Raw genomic sequence first — 20,934 nt, forward strand, 5'->3', positions numbered from 1 at the left:
CTACATCTACATCTACATCCATGCTCCGCAAGCCACCTGACAGTGTGTGGTGGAGGGTACCTTGAGTATCTCTATCGTTTCTCCCTTCTAATCCAGTCTGGTATTGTTTGTGGAAAGAAGGATTGTCAGTATGCCTCTGTGTGGGCTCTAAGCTCTCTGACCTTATCCTCATGGTCTCTTTGTTAGATATACATAGGAGTGAGGAATGTACTGCTTGACTCTTCGGTGAAGGTATGTTTTCAAAACTTTAACAAAAGCCTGTACCGAGCTACTGAGCGTCTCTCCTGCAGAGTCTTCCACTGGAGTTTATCTATCATCTCCATAACGCTATCGCAATTACTAAATTGCTCTCCGTTGGATCTTCTCTATCTCTTCTATCAACACTATCTGGTATGGATAGCACACTGCTGAGCAGTATTCAAGCAGTGGGCGAGCAAGCGTACTGTAACCTACTTCCTTTGTTTTTGGATTGCATTTCCTTAGGATTCTTCCAATGAGTCTGTCTGGCATCTGCTTCACCAATGATCAACTTTATATGATCATTCAATTTTAAATCACTTCTAATGCGTACTCCCAGACGAATAGCATTAGCTGGGTTTCACACGATCGTCTTTTTCAAAACCCATGCTGATTCCTACACAGTAGATTTCTAGTTTCCAGAAAAGTCATTATACTCAAACATGATATGTGTTCCAAAATTCTACAACTGATCGATGTTAGAGATATAGGTCTATAGTTCTGCACATCAGTTCTATGTCCCTTCTTGAAAATGGGGATGGCCTGTGCCCTTTTCCAATCCTTTGGAACGCTACACTCTTTTAGAGACCTACAGTACACTGCTGCAATAAGGGGGGCAAGTTCCTTCGTGTACTCTGTGTAAAATCGAACTGGTATCCCATCAGGTCCAGCGGCCTTTCATCTTTTGAGCGATTTTAATTGTTTCTCTATCCCTCTGTCATCTATTTCGATATCTACCATTTTGTCATCTGTGTGAAAATCTAGAGAAGGAACTACAGTGCAGTCTTCCTCTGTGAAACAGATTTGGAAAAAGACATTTAGTATTTCGGCCTTTAGTCTGTCATCCTCTGTTTCAGTAACATTTTGGTCACAGAGCTTCTTGACATTTTGTTTTGATCCACCTACCGCTTTGACATAAGACCAAAATTTCTTAGGATTTTCTGCCAAGTCAGTACATAGAACTTTACTTTTGAATTCATTGAATGCATCTCACATGGCCCTCCCCACATTACATTTCACTTTGCGTAATTTTTGTTTGTCTGCAAGGCGTTGGCTATGTTTATGTTTGCTGTGAAGTTCCCTTTGCTTCCCCAGCAATTTTCTAACGCAGTTGTTGTACCACAGTGGCTCGTTTCCATGTCTTACGATCTTGCCATGTGCGCTAGGTTTGTGAGAAAAAAATTTTCACAGTGTTGTGGAATAGTCAAATGGACAGAGAGAGAGAGATATGAATAAAGCCATTCTTTTCAGGGGCCAGATCAGAGCCTCTCACTCATTGGAATGATGTAGCTCATTTTCATGACTCACTACTCAACTTTCACTTACTAAAATAAAAGGAAGGCATCTTGCCTTTTCTGTTCATGGTCACCATACCAGAATTTTTTCTATTTTATCCTGTTTTGAAAGAACATGGAAAGGGGATTAATCATTTTCCTTCTAGTTTTAAAATTAGCAAAATGTCCCACATTTTACCTACAGTATCACAAAAATATTCTGAATATTTTTATCAAGGAGGAATTTATAAAAATAGATCTCTTTCTTGTTACTTTTTCACAATTTAATTGAAAACAAAATATAATATGAAACTACAATATAATAAAAATTACTTTTCTACCTCCTGAAATTATATACAGTTGTTTAAGCATGTGTTTCTGAGTGTCCTGCAAAGTGGTTGTTTCTATTTTATGCATAAAATGGAATCAACAACTCATCATAACATTGGGAGAACATCATTATGGAATTACACCAAGAAAACCTGAGATGCCACATCTACAGTTGTTGTTAACAATCATCTTTGCAATATATGTATCTGAGATGAACAATCTGTTCATTGTTATGATTTTAAATTTCACCAGTTTTTTTTCTCAAAGTGAGTTATTTTATTATGTCAGTGGATATCTGTCCTCCTCTTGAAAATATATGCTATGTGGTATCCAGAACCATACTCAAAGCAATTGATGAGTTATTGGGTACAGGAGGTATCTGGATTCCCACAAGTCTAAGAGATCACTGCTTGTAGGAAAATACACTTCAGATGAATATGTAGTTCAACAATTGCTGCAGGTCCTTACTGTTAGATGACTGGTTGTATCAGTAAATTCCATCCAAACAGAAAAATTCCAAAGTGTTACAGTAGTAATTGGTTGGTAATTGTTCTTTTTTTAATTTTCTTGAATTTCAGCAAATTTGCTTAATGCATATAGACTCTTCTTGAAAAATGTAACTGCTTTTCTGACCTCATCAATTGTTTTCTGTATTGGCTTTTGTACTGGGTGTTACACAAAGTGTGGGATATGTGGAAGGTTCAAAACTATGACAACTGATTTCATGTTTGAAACATTGTACACTATTAAGATAGATTTGATATTATATTTGGTGACAACAGCCTTCAACCAATTTGAAATATTTTCTGCAATGTGTCTTTCTCCAGACTGGAAGCACTCAAGAAAGTACAACTTTGAAAATTCTCATCTACAAAATGTGCTGGGAGTGCATAAAACTAGTATTATTCATAGTTGTCCACCTTTACGGCTATTGAATTATTTTCTATTTTATCAAATAACTGGGAATGAGAGAATTTTATAACATTTTTCAATGTTTAAAGCTATATCAAATGCCATAATTTAATTTAACATGGTTGGCTTTATAACATTGACAAATTTGCTTATCAGTTGTTGGAAACAAAAATTGATTGGAGATGAGGGTGTTACAAAAGAAAATAAATTGACATCTAGTTGTGAACCAAATGACAATGACACAGATACAGATTAATACTCACTTTGAGTTCTCGGAAGGAGAACTTCACATGAAGGGTAAGCAGATATCTGTGAGAATGGTTGGTGAGAAACAATTTCTTGGATATCTGTGAATTATCATCAATTGACTGTGATTTTGATCAGTTTCCTGACCAATACTCTTTCAGTATTACTGGTTGATGCTTGGACTTTAAATGTCTCTTCACGTTTAACGAGGAGCCAGAAGCTGGGAGTAAAGGCATTTTTCTTTATTTATCGAGTTTAGTAAAATGATACCATATATAACTCAAATTTCTACTAAATGAAGACAATGTGACTGGCTCACATCCTGCAGCACTGAAATCTATGTTGTATGGAAAAACGCAAAGATGCAGTTTGAAATAGTAAAAAATTAAAATGAGAACAAATATGGATGTAGTGTCTTCTGTAATTTACAGATGCACTAATATATTAATTTAATAACACATGCCATTCTTATTGTACTGAAAAATATCCATAACAAGCCAAACTCAGATGAAGAATAGCACCAAGAAGAAATTAGGTTTAACTGCAAACTGACTCAGTGCATGAGCAAAGAGTTCTACAAGCTAAATCAGTGAATGAGCCAAGAACACAATGAGTGGGGTGCATCCTGGGTAAGGAGTGGTATACAAGCAGAGAGGGGCTGACAGGGGCTAGCTCACTCCCTCACCCCATTGGTGCAGAGTCGAGACCAGTTGAGGCATATTCAATGGAGATCACTAATTCTTGCAAGTCAGTTCCTTGTTACTTGCTCAGAGCAAAGTGAGCTTCACAGTGCTTCTTGCAAGATGTTCATCAGATCAAGAGCAGAAATAAAAGGAATATAAATAAATAAATAAATAAATAAAAAGAAATAAAGTTTTTCTGTGTTAACATAACATCTAAAGAACTGATTTTTCTTCAGTTTCTATTTCTTTCATGGTTGATAAAAGCTGCTCCAACAATATGGTATGCAACCAGATAAAGATACATAATCTGGAAACTGAATTGTGTGATTTTGCATGTCTATTTCACTCTCACACTTTCAGATTCATGGTCAAAGTTTTTCCTGAGCTTTTGAGTTTATTGCAAGGAATCAGTTTCAACATAAAGTGGTAACACACCAGTGTGTCATTCACAGGTTGACTTCACAGTTAAATGTAATTGTTTAATTTAAAAGAAGTATATGTATGTTTAATAACTGAGAAGCCAAACTGTTTACTTAATTAAAACTTATATTGATAGCTACAAGGAATATTTTGCTGCCAAAGCATCTGAAACCAATTTTAATCAAATACAAATGTATGAAGCAGAAGTAAAACAATTATAGCTATTTTTCGTTCAAGAGACAGCACTCTAAACAAAATTATGAAGTGAAAATGCAGATTAAGACAATTTTAGGGTACATTATTTGCCTCCAGTTGAATACCAAATTCTTTCACTTTTCATCAACATTAGCATATTGTTACATTCTTCATTTCAGTTGGGCATATAGGTTCATTACAGTGTTTCTTCCCCACAAAACTATTGGAATTATATTAAATAATGAAGTTAGACAGAATGAGTTATCAGATATTTCATTTTCCAGCATCCTAACTACCAAAGAAAATTACATTATTGGTGAGGATATCATGTAAACCATAAATAAATATTTAATAATGCTCATAGAAAATGATTGTTCCAATTAACAAATGTTATTTTAATGATAGACATTTTACAAATCTTTTTTTTCTATTTGTTTTTCAGGCATAGGAAGCTAGTTAATATAGATGCTGAGGTAGATACCATATATTAGAAGAAATTTAAGTTTATCTAAAGAAGGCATGTTGATATACATTACTTTGAAGGACATGCTGGCAAAATAAATAAATAAATAAATCGCTGCCTCCTTCTTGCATTGCTGTATTCAGCACTTGGTGAATTTGTATTGCCACTCAACAGTATAAGCTACAACTCTACTCTAGCTGAAGTTTGGAAAAATTGATAGAACCTGATTGACATACAACAATTCTGAAATTGTCAAGGGTAAGCAAACATAATAATACTTCTGCATGGAATTTTCCTTGGTTTAATTCTAGACTAACAGTGTAGCATGATACATTTACATAAATTATATTACTGATCAAGAACACTGAAGTTCTTTGATTCATTTACAGCAAGAGGATGCTACACTCAAATCTTTGTCGGTAAACACCTTTACCAAATTATCCACATACAGTAATTGAGCACAACCATATGGACAATTATTGTTCTTCATCCCCATGATGGCAGCCATATTTAGAACACACTTCGGCTGCTATTAAAGCATTTCATTTTCAGGGTGTCCTTTTTTATTGAAAGTAATACTGTAAAGGAAAAATTGTGTCCATACTCCACAAAATACACTTTATGCAATGGTCTTTGCCTTGTGTACAGGAACATTATTATGCCAATATAGAAAACATGTTTTCAAATCGCTACCACAGCATCATGAATATCTGTCTTCATTTTGCTATTTAGCAGAACTCATGGTCTGAGTGCAACCAAAAGGATTACTTCACATCTGTAAAATGTCACTGCTACCTCAAAACACTCACGTATCTTCTGTAGCCATATATATAAAAATAGAGGGAAACATTCCATGTGGGAAAAATATATCTAAAAACAAAGATGATGTAACTTACCAAATGAAAGTGCTGGCATGTTGATAGACACACAAACATACACACAAAATTCAAGCTTTCGCAACCACTGGTAGGAAGGATGTATGTGTGTTGAAGCTTAGAGTGCAGGAAACAGTATCAGTGTTGGGGGAAGTGAAAGATGGTTTTATGAAACGACAAGTCATGAGATATGGCATAATGCACTGATATATATAAAAAACCATCTTTTACTGCCCCCAACACTGATGCTGTTTCCACACATACATCCTTCCTACCAGTGGTTCAGGATAGCAGTAAAACCTTGAAAACTTTTCAATATAAGATACTGTCAGCAGCCTCCAGAAAAATCTGAAGAATACCAAAACAGTGACGGTATCTAGTATGTTTCTGATGTTTACCCTTCTCACTACCTTCATTAACAAGGGACCTGGGCAAATATTAGTCACAAAAAATCTCTCTTACCAAATGGATGAACTTCTAGGTCCCCTATAAACATGAACTGTTCACCACTGAGGTTTTTTTTCCAATCTGACAGAAAATTTGCATGATGATTGTAAATTCTTCATGTGTTTTGACTAATCATAAGTATTGTCTGGTATCACACAGAGAATATCCAGTGAGATATGAAGGTATTTATCGATACCATGTATACACATCATGTACTGTTCTGTTATTAACATCATTGCACATAATAGATTCTATCAACAGACTTCAACTAATCTTTCATGAAACTTCCTGCTGTCCCTGCTCCCCATGCCCATTCATTCATTCATTCATTCATTCATTCATCCTGTTTTGTAGATCTCATCAGGAAGGAGAACCTCGAGAAATGTGGTTCAGGTTATACATTAATGAGAACAAGGAAATCATAAAACCTTAATAAATATACATCTACATCTAGACACCGCATCTGGACACCACACACTGCATGGCAAAGGATTCTTTGTACCACTACTAGTCATTCCATTTCCTGTTGCACTTGCATATGGAGTAAGGGAAGACCTGCTGTCTATACCCCTCTGTATGAGCCCTTAGTTCTCTTATCTTGTCTCCATGGTCTTTACACAAAATATACACTGATGGCAGTAGAATCATTCGAATGTCAGCTGCAAAGGGCGGTTCTCTAACTTTTCTCAGAAGTGTTTCACAAAAAAAACGTAATTATCTCCATTGGGAATCGTATTTAAGTTCACGAGGTGTCTCCATAATACTCACATGTTGATTACACATACCAGTAACAAATTCAGCAGCATGCCTCTGAATTGCTTTGATGTCTTTCTTTAATCTGACCTGGTGGGGATCCCAAACACTCAAAGAATTTGTAAGATTGTGTCACACTAGTGTTCTATACACAGTCTCCTTTTATAAGTGAGCTGCACTTTCCTAGAACACTCCCAATAAAGTGAAGTCTAACATGTGTCTTCTCTAATACCAATCTTATGTGCTCATTCCATTTCATGTAACTTTGCAACATTGATTTTAAATATTTAATCAACATGACTATATTAAGTAGCACACCACTAACATTGTATTCAAACATTACTGGGTTGCTTTTCCTTCTCACCTGCATTAACTTACATTTTTTCACACTTAGAGAAAGCTGCCATTCATTAAACCAAACTGAAATTCTAAGTCATTCTGTATTCTCCTACAGTCTCTCAATGACGACACTAGAGCATCATCAGCTAACAGCTGCAGACTGCTGCTCACCCTGTCATTCAGATCATTTATGTAAAGAGAGAACAAAAGCAGTTCTCCCACACTTCCTTGGGGCAGTCATGACATTACCCTTGTCTATGATGAACTCCACTGTACTAACAATAAAACATGACTGCACTCCTTCATCTTATTCATCTTATGCCAACTAAATGTAACCAAGTAATTCCTCTTTTACTCTACATTTTCTCTTTTCCTGTTACTTGGCATCTTATTCTCTCTCCTCATAGTTCTCTCTTCATACACTCCTGGAAATTGAAATAAGAACACCGTGAATTCATTGTCCCAGGAAGGGGAAACTTTATTGACACATTCCTGGGGTCAGATACATCACATGATCACACTGACAGAATCACAGGCACATAGACACAGGCAACAGAGCATGAACAATGTCGGCACTAGTACAGTGTATATCCACCTTTCGCAGCAATGCAGGCTGCTATTCTCCCATGGAGACGATCGTAGAGATGCTGGATGTAGTCCTGTGGAATGGCTTGCCATGCCATTTACACCTTTCACCTCAGTTGGACCAGCGTTCGTGCTGGACGTGCAGACCGCGTGAGACAACGCTTCATCCAGTCCCAAACATGCTCAATGGGGGACAGATCCGGAGATCTTGCTGGCCAGGGTAGTTGACTTACACCTTCTAGAGCATGTTGGGTGGCACAGGATACATGCGGACGTGCATTGTTCTGTTGGAACAGCAAGTTCCCTTGCCGGTCTAGGAATGGTAGAACGATGGGTTCGATGACGGTTTGGATGTACCGTGCACTATTCAGTGTACCCTCGACGATCACCAGAGGTGCCCACACCATGATGCCAGGTGTTGGCACTGTGTGCCTCGGTCGTATGCAGTCCTGATTGTGGCGCTCACCTGCATGGCGCCAAACACCCATACAACCATCATTGGCACTAAGGCAGAAGCGACTCTCATCGCTGAAGACGACACGTCTCCATTCGTCCTTCCATTCACGCCTGTCGCGACACCACTGGAGGCGGGCTGCACGATGTTGGGGCGTGAGCGGAAGACGGCCTAACAGTGTGCGGGACCGTAGCCCAGCTTCATGGAGACGGTTGCGAATGGTCCTCGCCGATACCCCAGGAGCAACAGTGTCCCCAATTTGCTGGGAAGTGGTGGTGCGGTCCCCTACGACACTGCGTAGGATCCTACGGTCTTGGCGAGCATCCGTGTGTCGCTGCGGTCCGATCCCAGGTCGACGGGCAAGTGCACCTTCCGCCGACCACTGGTGACAACATCGATGTACTGTGGAGACCTCACGCCCCACGTGTTGAGCAATTCGGCGGTACGTCCACCCGGCCTCCCGCATGCCCACTATACGCCCTCGCTCAAAGTCCGTCAACTGCACATACGGTTCACGTCCACGCTGTCGCGGCTTGCTACCAGTGTTAAAGACTGCGATGGAGCTCCGTATGCCACGGCAAACTGGCTGACACTGACAGCGGTGGTGCACAAATAGTGCGCAGCTAGCGCCATTCGACGGCCAACACCGCAGTTCCTGGTGTGTCCGCTGTGCCGTGCGTGTGATCATTGCTTGTACAGCCCTCTCGCAGTGTCCGGAGCAAGTATGGTGGGTCTGACACACTGATGTCAATGTGTTCTTTTTTCCATTTCCAGGAGTGTATTTTATATCCTCCAATTTATTACTTTGTCAGTGCATAACAAGGTGGTTGTAGTGGTTAAGGAAATTATTTCTGAATAAGGGAAATATGGTGAATATCCATTTTATTTATGTATAAGTGTGTTCATATCTATGTATTGTCTGCATGAATCACTTATGCGATATCAGTCATACATGTAGTAAATATTACTTAGATTGAATGATAAATCATGGTTAATTTCCATATTGTCCTTATGTGAAAATTTTCTAATTTTTATATCTGTTTAATATTTTGACTTGCACTATTCCTACTCAAGACGTCACAGGAGCAAATAAAAATTAAGTAATTAATTAAGAGAGAATAAATGTTTAACAATGATCACATAACTTTTGGAATCAAAGTAAGATGACGAACATGCTGGGAAAAGTAGGCTTGACTATTAAGCATATGAGTCTGAATAAGAACTTTAAATTCTATTAAAGAGTATTTATTAAAATCAGGTTTGACATGCATAATGACCTGAAAGACATAAGCAGACACAAAATTGCACAACCTTCCAGCTGATAGGACAAATACAGAATATGGTTTTCCAACATAAATTATGGTTATGATTATTTCCCCCTGATATTTAAGGAATGCAGAATTCAATATTTCCGATGGTCTGTGGGTACGAAACTATATATGACAGATGAGGGAATGCACTATGCTTTGTCTTACTGCAATTAGAATTTATTTTAAGAAAAGGGCTATTTATGTTTTGATTTCATTTTTTTTTAATTACTGAAATGATATCATCATTACTGAGAATGATTCTGAAAATAAAGTTAAGATGCCTAATATGGGAGAATTCACTAAAGTGAGACAGCTAGAGTCTGCCCAAAGTAAGTGCACAGATCTGTTGAGAAGTATCAGTTCTCACGACATCAGAGTGTAGAGCAATGACAATAAGACCACTATAGGGTTGGACGTGGTCAAGAATGCTTGATTTTAAAAGTGTTGACCTTCAATTTTTTGTGTGTATGTCTTTGTAGGGTTTTAATACCTAAATTTGAGTATGTGTTGCAATAGTATTCCTATTACTTCATTGAAATTTCAGAGTCTCGGACACTGTGTTGCACCCTCCAAGTAACTATACAGAATACTTCTTCACAAAGTACTCTTCCATTCATTTTAAACTGAGCAGCATAACCGTGATGCTAGCTAGGTTTATAGTGCAAGATGGCTTATTTTTAACATGTGATCTATGGGTATCCTAATATGATGCTTTATTGCATTTTAGGACACACTATACCATATCATGATAGCTTCAGCTTGACACCGAATTGCTGGATTCAGACTCAAATTTTTATTAAGTGATTCGACATTTTTGTGAACTTTGTGAAGCCATTTGGCAATGATTCTATTCTGTTAACTCTTTATGGGCATCATATCACATTTTTGTGACAGAAAAAGCAAGAGAAATACATGTCCATATAATTTTCTTATCACTTCATTCCATGCACAAAAGGCAGCCTCTTGTGTGGAGTTCATGGGATCATTTGAAACACATTATCTCCAAGAAATAGAATCCTGGTGGGCAAATAGCCCAGGTCAAGTAGTAACCTCATTTTTGATTGGGAGGTTATTTGGAGAGACCTACTTGAGACCAATAACAACAGAAAATGCTATAAATAGCCTCTTCCCATGTAACAGACATGTTATATAACAGGAGTCTGACATACAAAATGTAAACAACAGAGTAAATGTGAGTTCAAATGGTATCTGGTGCACTCTCAAAATCAGCAAGCCATATCAAGAGCCACCACCTCTAGTCAAATCAGAACCTTCTGAGTCTGTTAGGAAGCTAACATTACCTCTACACTGACAACATTTGAAACAATTGAAGGAGAAGAAAGCTGCAGCAGAATCGAAACATACAGGAGCGAAAGTTTTCTCCTTGAAAATGAAACAGAGAGAAACACAGGAAACATAGTCTTCAAATCACTTGCAGTGTGATACAGATTTAGTTCAGTAGAGTGATTCAGATGTGCAGTCTGAAGAAGAAAACCCAGAATCCATATTCTGCAGTGGTCATTTTTCTGAAGACTAATGTAGGGAAATGGGCACAGTGCACAGAATACTATCCTTGGGTTCCTGAAGAATGTTAAGTTGGAAAACAGCTTTTGGATGCTACTTCTCATGGCCTGCATATGCTGAGGCACCCTGGTAGTAAACGGCTGTCATATACCCATCTGTGATGCAGTGTGTTATCATGTTTTACATATTCCAACTATATTCCTATTACACTTATAACACATCAACAAACAATAGAAGATAAAAAATATGCTAATGAGTGTATGCAAAGCATAATTACTTCATTGAAATTTCAGAGTCTCAAACACTGTGTTGCAATCACCATGTAACTACACAGATTTGTTCTTATTTGTTTATCCAAGACAGAAGCATCTCAGCATTTTGAATAAATAAAAGAAAGTGTTATAATGTGTACACACACACACACACACACACACACACACACACACACACACACACACACACACACAAATTACACACAACCACAGAAAATCAAAATTTTCTATAAGTAAAATCATTACAATAAAAAGGGAAAAAATACACTTCTAAAAGTGTGTTTCATGTGATGCTGTTGCCACATCCAGTGCATACTGCATTACCTCTGATGTGAGCTGTAGACAACCAAAGGTATCAAGCTTACCAGAACATGCGAACAGTTTTGTTTTGTCAACTGCACATGTAAATGTAATGCAGCTGATGATGGCAGCATGCTGCTGAAACGCACCGTGCTAACAAATATTATTATCAAGGGACTGTAGCAGCAAAAATTAAATCTCTGTCTAGCTATTCCATTTTATGAAACGCATGTTTTATGTGTATTTTCCAGGAGAGTTGCAATATATGCTTTTTATGTTATTTCAGTGTTTGCTACTAATTTGCAAGCATGGCTCTTTTCCAGTAGTACCTGTATAAAGTCAAGAGATATATGTTGTGTGGACATTGCCTATTTGCAGTTATGGGTCTTTAATGTTATTTATGAATGGTGATATTGTTTAGCTTTGTCATATTTATGACAAAAGTGTGAAGTTGTCGTACTGTCAATATATTTTTATGTCAGAGATATAGTCTCTGACTAGGCTTACATTACACAAACCAGAAACATCAAAAGGGAAAAAAACTAATAAAAATTTGGCACAGTCAGGTAACTAGGAATATATGAACTGATCAGCCTCATAGAAACAGTGATATACCCATACCTGGGGAATATTTCTCAAAAAGTAAGTTACACATTTGTTAACAGACTACTATTTTTGGACAGAAAATAAACTACAAATAAACAATAAACCTAATACACATAATAGACAAAACTCAAAACTATGACTAGTTAGGAATGTACATAATTAAATGCAGTGACTGTGACATGTTGTATATCAGACACACAGGAAAAATATTTAGCACAAGATACAAGCAACATACAAACAAATGCTCTGCAATTTAATATAATAATCTTAGAGAAAATTATGCTCAACAATAGAGTTGAGGAATAATCTTTCAGTTATTCATAGAGTGAGGAAAGGGAATCTATATGGACATTATGTTTGGGAGAGAGATTTGCACACATTAGACAGAAAATCCAGGTAAATTTTGAATTAACAAACCGAACTTCAGAATAAAAAAAATATATGTATAACATTGACAAAATTCTTTTCAGTACACAGGTAATTTAGAACAGTCTTACATAAAAATTGACTTTCATAAAAGATAATAAAATTTAATCACAGGCTTTATCTGTGACACAAAAATAGATAAATAATGTGGCAGTTGCACAGTTACATCATAAACATGTCACAGAAAAATAATTTCATAGTCCATAAATAACATTAAATATTTCATTTGTGAAAATGAACAGCGTCCACTGAACTGATAATTTTATATTTACATATATTGTGAGACAGTATTGTAGACCAGTTCTTACCATCAGAATGCAAAATGTGTAGTGTTGTTGACAGACAAACATAAGTGACAGTATTTTCCTAGATTTCAGAACTAGTTCATTCCTCAGGCAGGTAACAGGGATAGAAAGCAGATAACTCAGAGCCCTGGTTGAGAGGCACTCACTATAGATGGATGATTCTCATACTGGAATCTGTGTCATCTGCTTTCTATCCCACTCTCCTCCCTGAGGAAGGAATTAATAGCTCTGATAGCTAGTAAATGTAATCACTTTCATTTTTATGTGTGTCTGTTGGCAGTACTATACATTTTACCTCCTGAAGGTGAGCACTGGCCCACAAGTCCTTTCCGTAATCTATTAGTTTTCTCAGTAGCTTTCCTTTGACACTGTTTATATATGCACTGATGAGCTGAAACATTATTCCCACTGCCCACCGTGAGATGTCAGGCATGTGACATGGTAAGGAAGGTGTATAAGTGCAGCAAGACAATCAGCGAATTGTTCCAGTGATGATACGGACTGCAAATGGGGAAATCCATGGACATAAGCAGCTCTGAGAAATGGCAGACTGTTCACAGCTAAGTGCCTGGAAATGATAACCTCACAAATAGTGAAGCTGGTTGGCTGCTTGTGATCTACTGTTGTTATGATCGATATGAACTGGTTGAAGGATAGTGAAACAGGGAGTAGCTGATGAGGTGTCAGACATCAGTACCTTGTTGCAGAACTTGGAGGTCGAAGGCTCTCTCACTCTGTAAAGCTGGATAGGTGACAGTCTGTGGCAGTTTTGATCACAGAGTACAATGCCTGTGCAGGTACGAGAATTTTGGAGCATATAATTTGTCATGATCTCATTGAACGTGGGGCTCCGTGTCAGATGATACCTACCAGTTTCTGTACTGACCCGATGACATCATCATGGGCATTAAATCATCAATATTGGACTCTTGATTAATGCAAATGTTTTGCCTGGTCAGATGAATCATATTTTTCGAGGTCAATAGTAATGTCTGACTGCATTGTTGTGCAGATGAAGTGCTGCCTCAAATGTGCACTGAGTGACAGAACCGAGCCAGTTAGGGCAGTGTTATGTTATGTGGAACATTCACCTGGATGTCCATGGAATGTGGGATACTAATTAAAGGTACTGTGATGGCTGTGGACTATATAAAATTATCATGGACAATCTGCATCTCCTCATGCTCAATGTCTTTCCTGGTGGCTATGGCAGCTTTTGCTATCATGACTGTCCAAAACCCAAGGCCAGAATCATGGGACAATGGTTTGAAGAGCATGACAATGAACTGATGTTTATGTCTTGGCCACCAAATTTCCTGATCTGAACCTGATGGAACACATTTGGGACACTATCAGGTGCCATAATGTACTGGAATTATGTGGCCTCTGCCTAGATCTCTGGTGTTGTATACCTCTGAAAATCTACCAAAAACTTGTAGAATACATGTCGTACAAAATTTCTGTTGTATTGCATTCAAAAGATGAACCAAAATGCTACTAAGTAGATGGTCATAATGTTTTGGCTCGTCAGTGTATGTGTATTTATATTTTATATCTACCTGTATGTGGTACCATTTGAAAATGAGCCATGTTCAAAATCAGTAATGGAAGATTAAAATAGCAAAAACAAAAAAACCTGGGCAAAATGCACATAGTATCAAATATGCATTCCACACATATTATTGAAGTTCTGGAATAGTACAAACAAACAAAAAAAGCTGTTTCAATTCATGTTTCCCTAAACCACTTATGAAAGTAATGCAATTGTTCATTAATTAGTCATAAAACTAATTCAAACTGCAAGACTTTATCCAGTTAAGCAAGTAATCCATTTCTAATGACAAAAGTTACAATGGGAATGTAAAATTTAGCTTGCTGTCTCTTTTTCCCTGTTGGTGTAGTTGTCTACTTTGGAATTAACGCTATATCTATCTGTTTGTATTAAACTCTGTTTTTCTTTTTATTTGCATTGTAATACACATGTGACTATTGAAATTAACTCTACTTTTACTTTAATTCTTTATTTATTGCTTAAATTTCAAGTAATTAACCAGACTACACTGTTGGTCTCCCTCTTCTCACCTTTCTTCTATAAGTAATCTCTGTAGACTGTTTCTGGTAGTGAGTCCTTTCTAATCCTAGTAGAATATCATTTACACTTGTTCGAAAAACTTAAGGAAGTGCATGCAGGTGACGTTCTCATCAACAATGAACATTATGGCAGGTGAACACCTCATTATTTTCAAGGCACTACAGAAACAAGATAGTTTTAAATAAGGACTTTAATTTCCTTGTACAGAGTGCTTTCTTCCATTGGTGCCTTGAAGTTGACAGTGTGCTTTGAGGCACAAGGCAAGGGAATACTGTGCAAGGAATTATAAATTTCTTATACAGCACACACTTGTCACATTTGTACAGTAAAAATGATGGGTGTTCACCTGTCACAATATCAACTGTTGCTGAAAACATCACTTGGCCACAATAAGAAACTCATATTTCACACTTACACTCATCTGCATCATATCTAGACTGCTTCTTTTCTGCTGTTTACTTGATAGTTCTCAAAGAAGCTATTTATTGTTATTATATATTGTGATTCAGCAATTGAATGTATCTTCATTTGTATCAGAGCCTTTGATTCTTTCTGGTAGTCATGGCTTTTCTATTTTCTGCTTTTATAATGCTAAGTGTTACAGTAAGTGTATTTTGTGATGTATAACCATTTAAGGATTATCCACAGTAAATGTACTTTCTTTTTAAAGAACTTGAGTGGCTGTGGGGTCTCATTCCTCACACGTTGGCAGAGAGGCAGTTGCCTGAAGATTTAAAAGAATTCCTGCAATGGTGCATTGATGAAAAAAAAATATCAAACAAATGTATATTCCTGGTCAGCTACGTCAGCACTATAACGAATACAATACACATTATATTTGGCGGAGCAAGTAGTCTTCATAAAGTGGCTACAGTGATCAACAGAAACCTTACAAGGTGGTTTCTGGATGACTGGTTGAAATACACTAGCATTGTTAGCAGAGATTTTTTCCTTGGAAACACTGATATTGCAGTCAAAGCTTGTATCGATAAAGCAAATAATTTGACTCAGGCTCCATTAGAAGAATAATAATGCTAACACCAGTCAGATTACAGTTTTTCATATCCATCTAAAGGTTTTAGAAACAGGTGAAACTTAAAATGATTATCTGCTTAAGAGATGTCAGGCTTTGTGCAACCTCCAAGTTCATTGACCAGCAAAGGAAACAGCATCACAGTGAAACTTCTGCTACACAACTGACTAATTTTAATATAATTGTTATCTGTGTATATAGAAGCTCAGATGGAAACATAACTACTTTCGTTGAAAATCTTGAAAGGCACCCAACAGTAGAAAAGTATTTAGTAAAACAACTATCATGTGTGGGGCCTTCAACAGGAACTCAGAAGAGAGATTAAATGCTGAGCCCAAATCATCCAGCAGTACAAAAGATCAGGTACTAATAAACAAAAGTAAATAATTATACAAAACTGGAAATATGAATACAGGTGTCAGTGATCATTATGTACAATTTATTGATTCCCCAATAGAGACCACTGGCAATACTGAACCAGAAATAACAAGAAAAGGTAGAAATTTTATCAAGCAAAACTTAGGACACCTCAGGCCCTTACTGGAAAAAGAAACATGGAATGATATATAAAACTGTGCGGGCAAATGTAAAAAATTTGACATTATTTCAATATTTTTTCTCCTGTTAAAAACCAATGAAATCATCAGTTTCAATTGAAGAACCAAATAGTCTAGTAATTACAGACAAAGCTAAGGCAGCAAGAAGAGGATTCCATCAAGTTTAGTTGCAATGCCTCAAGTTACAACTTCAAAAATCACAGCTGAAACGCCATGTCACTACACATCAACTTCCTCTGCACACAACAGGAAAGAACCACAACATTATTTTTTTTTTTTTTTTTTTTTTTTCGGCAAGTTATCCCAGAGAAATTGTAAGTTCACCTTGTAAACTGTTGTTCTGGAAAGAAAACTGCAACAGTGAAGCATGTAAGGAAGCCATCATCAAAATTTATGCTCCATTGCCAAAATGTGCAGTGCCTATCAAATAAAGTTAATAAGGTGGAAATATTGTTATCAGATGAATTAAAAGAAGTGTCAACAACAATGGTCAACCAACAATGGTTAAGAGAAAATAAGTTATCACTTACACGGACAGAGGGCTTTACCCTTTCATCATGTTATTGGAGAGAAAGCGTTTCTGAAGAAGAGAAATTTGTTAACATTGAGTATTGATTTAAGTGTCAGGAAGTCGTTTCTGAAAGTATTTGTATGGAGTGTAGCCATGTATGAAAGTGAAACATGGACAATAAATAGTTTAGACAAGAAGAGAATAGAAGCTTTCAAAGTGCGGTGCTACAGAAGAATGCTGAAGATTAGATGGGTAGATCACATAACTAATGTGGAGGTATTGAATAGGATTGGGGAGAAGAGGAGTTTGTGGCACAACTTGACTAGAAGAAGGGATCGGTTGGTAGGACTTGTTCTGAGGCATCAAGGGATCACCAATTTAGTACTGGAGTGCAGTGTGGAGGGTAAAAGTCGTAGAGGGAGACCAAGAGATGAATACATTAAGTAGATTCCGAAGGATGTAGGCTGCAGTAGGTACTGGGAGATGAAAAAGTTTGCACAGGATAGAGTAGCATGGAGAGCTGCATCAAACCAGTCTCAAGACTGAAGACCACAACGACAACAACAACAACCCTTATTCATCGAGGAACATGCATATATGTTGGAAATGACATCACTGTTGCTTAAAATTCATTGATCAGCAAAGAAAACAGCATCACAGAGAAATTTCTGCTACACAAGTGACTAATATAAATATAGTTGTTATTTGTATATATAGAAGCTCAGATGGAAACATAACTAATTTTGTTGCAAATCTTGAGAAGGCACTTAACAGTACAAAAGTATTTAGTAAAACAACTATCATGTGTGGGGCCTTTAACAGGAACTCAGAAGAGAAATTAAATGCTGAGCCCAAATCATCCAGCAGTACAAAAGATGAGGCACTAACAAACACAGGTAAATATTTATACAAAACTGAAAATATGAATACAGGTTTCAGTGATCATTATGCACAATTTATTGATTCCCCAATAGAGACCACTGGCAATACTGAACCAGAAATAACAAGAAAAGGTACAAATTTTATCAAGCAAAACTTAGGATACCTCAGGCCCTTACTGGGATAAGAAACATGGAATGATATATACAACTGTGCAGGCACATTCCTTTTCCTGTTAAAACCAATTGAATCATCATTTTCAATTGATGAACCAAGTAGTCTAGTAACTACAGACAAAGCTAAGGCAGCAAGAAGAAGATTCCATCAAGTTTAGTTACAATGCCTCAAGTTACAACTTCAAAAATCACAGCTGAAACACCATGTCACTACACGTCAGCTTCCCCTGCACACAACAGGAAAGAACCACAACTTTTTTAAGGCTAGTGATTCCAGAGAAATTGTAAGATCATCTTGTAAACTCTTGCTCTGGAAAGGAAACTAACAGTGAAGCAAGTAAGGAAGCCATCATCAAAATTTATGCTCCTTTGCCAAAACATGCAATTTTCAATTGGCACCAGTAGAAACACTGAACCAGAAATAACAAGATAAGGCAGAAATTTTATCAAGAAAAACTTATAATACCTCACAACATTCATTGAAATATCTTGTGATGAAAGGAGGAGACTATGATATTTCAAAAACACAAAATGTTTCTGAAGAATATCTGGTGTATTTCAAGAATTATAAGAGAGTTCTTCAATACGACATATATACCAACTCCCGATTTCTTCTCCCAACCAATACTGAAGGAATTATACTAGCAATTAAAAAGTTAAGAACTGAATTTTCAGCGTGTATAGATGAGATTCCAGATTACACATTAAAAATGCAGATCACCTCATTGAAGTACCATCAGTCCAACTTTTGAACAGTTCATCCACAACTGGAATCTTTCCTTCCCACTAAAGATAATGAAACTCACACCACTGTACAAAATGGGTAAGAAAGAAGGTGTGTTGCTTTGCTATCTGTATTTTGGAAAATACTAGAAAACGTTTTCATAAGAGGTTGTAAGAATTTCTAGAAAAGTGCAACATATTATCCACAGCCCAACATGTTTTCCCAAAAGGACAATCAACAGAAATAGCAATATTAGAAATTCTGAGTGAAGTGCTGCAAAAACCTGATAGTGTAGAAAAGGTAATTGGAATATGCCTTGATCCATCTAAGACCTTAGACATCATACATTTATGCTATTGTTGCAGAAACTTTATAGCATTGGTATCAGAGGTACACCTAACAACTGGCTTAGATTGTATCTTACTGGCTGCAAACAAGTAGTGGAAATACTATTTCAAGAAGATAATAAATCAATCGGACACTATTCTGATTACAGAGAAGTAAAGTATGATGTACCATAGGGCTCAGTACTGGATCACATCCTATTTTTGATATATGTAACTGACCCAGCATTAATGAAACAATGTCATAGCACTATCCAGTTTGCAGATGACAAGCATTTTTGTCAGTGGCAAGACAGCAGAAATGTTACAGGTAACACTATCCGAGACATTAACTAGTGTCGTAAACTGGTTCAGCCAAAATTAACTAATAATTTAAAAAAAGTAGAACAGTAGTGTTAAATTTTCATAATGACAAGACAAACTCTGAAGAGGACACAAAAATTCAGATACCAGACACAGATATTGCAAGTGTAACTAATACAAAATTTCTGGGGATCTGGTTTCAAGATAACCTTAGATGGGATACTCACATTGATAGCATTTTTAACAGACTAAGTACCATGTGCTATTTTTAATGAGCGCTTGAAAATTGTTGTCATTAAGACTGTCTAATGACTGTTTATTATGCTAATATACATTGCATTCTAAAGTATGGGATCACTTTCTAGGGTAACTCACCAATCTGCCCAGAACTCTTCAGAGAATCATGGCTCATTCCATTTGAAACACCAAAATTCAAGAGCAAACTGAAGGAGTGCCTGATACAAAATTCATTCTGTTTAATTGCTAATTTTTAGTGCAAATGTGCAAATATTTAAACAGCTTTTATTTTATAGATGAGTGAGCCATTTAATGCAAGCATAAATGTTGACTATTCATAATATAAACGGCTGACAGTGTATGCATAAAAATTATTATTTCTGTTGATGTATTATGATGTAACATTAGTTGCTATGATTATTATCATGAAGCAATCATATTGTGCTCTACTGTATTGCACATATTGTGATAATACTCCTTGCAATTGGGATCAATGTAAGTCACAATAAATAAATGAATAAATGGCTGGAATAAAAAGGAACAAGCCCTGCAGATCACTATTTAATTCTTCCTCTTCCATGTATTTACAACTTTGAAAGTGCAATGTTCATTAAGTAAAATGCAATATCAAATTCTATCATCTTCCTCAAAAATGAAGATCTGCACCACCAAAACACAAAATAGAAAACTGAATTTCACATGCTCAAAATAAAGACCTGTTTGAGCCAAAAAGGAACATCACACATCATAAAATTATTTACAATAACATTCACAAAAAAATTAAAGTAATAAATGATCTGACACAAAATTTAAAGCAGTATTAAAAGAATATATGTTAATGCATTGCTTCTATAGCCTCGAAGAGTTCCTCCAAAGCCACATTCTTAAGCACTTACAAAAATATTGAGTAAATATGACTATCTGCTTGTAGCACATAAAGACTGTAATCATTAATATTCATTTATTCATCTTTTCAGTTGTAATTTTTGAGCTACAGTGGTTCAGTAGCAAGACAGAATGAAAGAAATGGACATCATGTAAACATGAAGACATCAAATATCTAATGTAATATATAAACACAGTGTTTACATATTGTTGTTACCTGGACACACAAAACAACCA

General features: G+C 36.6%; 1 protein-coding gene across 2 annotated transcripts in view; it reads left to right on the forward strand.

Moving 5' to 3' along the window:
- Positions 1 to 20,364, forward strand: part of LOC126297886 (uncharacterized) — a 116,568-nt gene extending 96,204 nt beyond the window's left edge. For both annotated transcript variants that reach the window (XM_049989184.1, XM_049989185.1), the window contains 2 exons: positions 4,740 to 5,018; positions 19,941 to 20,364. The gene's annotated coding sequence lies outside the window, so the exon portion shown is untranslated. The remainder of the gene's footprint in view (positions 1 to 4,739; positions 5,019 to 19,940) is intronic.
- The last annotated feature ends 570 nt before the right edge of the window (positions 20,365 to 20,934 follow it).

Source organism: Schistocerca gregaria, chromosome X, assembly GCF_023897955.1.
Source record: "Schistocerca gregaria isolate iqSchGreg1 chromosome X, iqSchGreg1.2, whole genome shotgun sequence".
Lineage (NCBI taxonomy): Eukaryota > Metazoa > Arthropoda > Insecta > Orthoptera > Acrididae > Schistocerca > Schistocerca gregaria.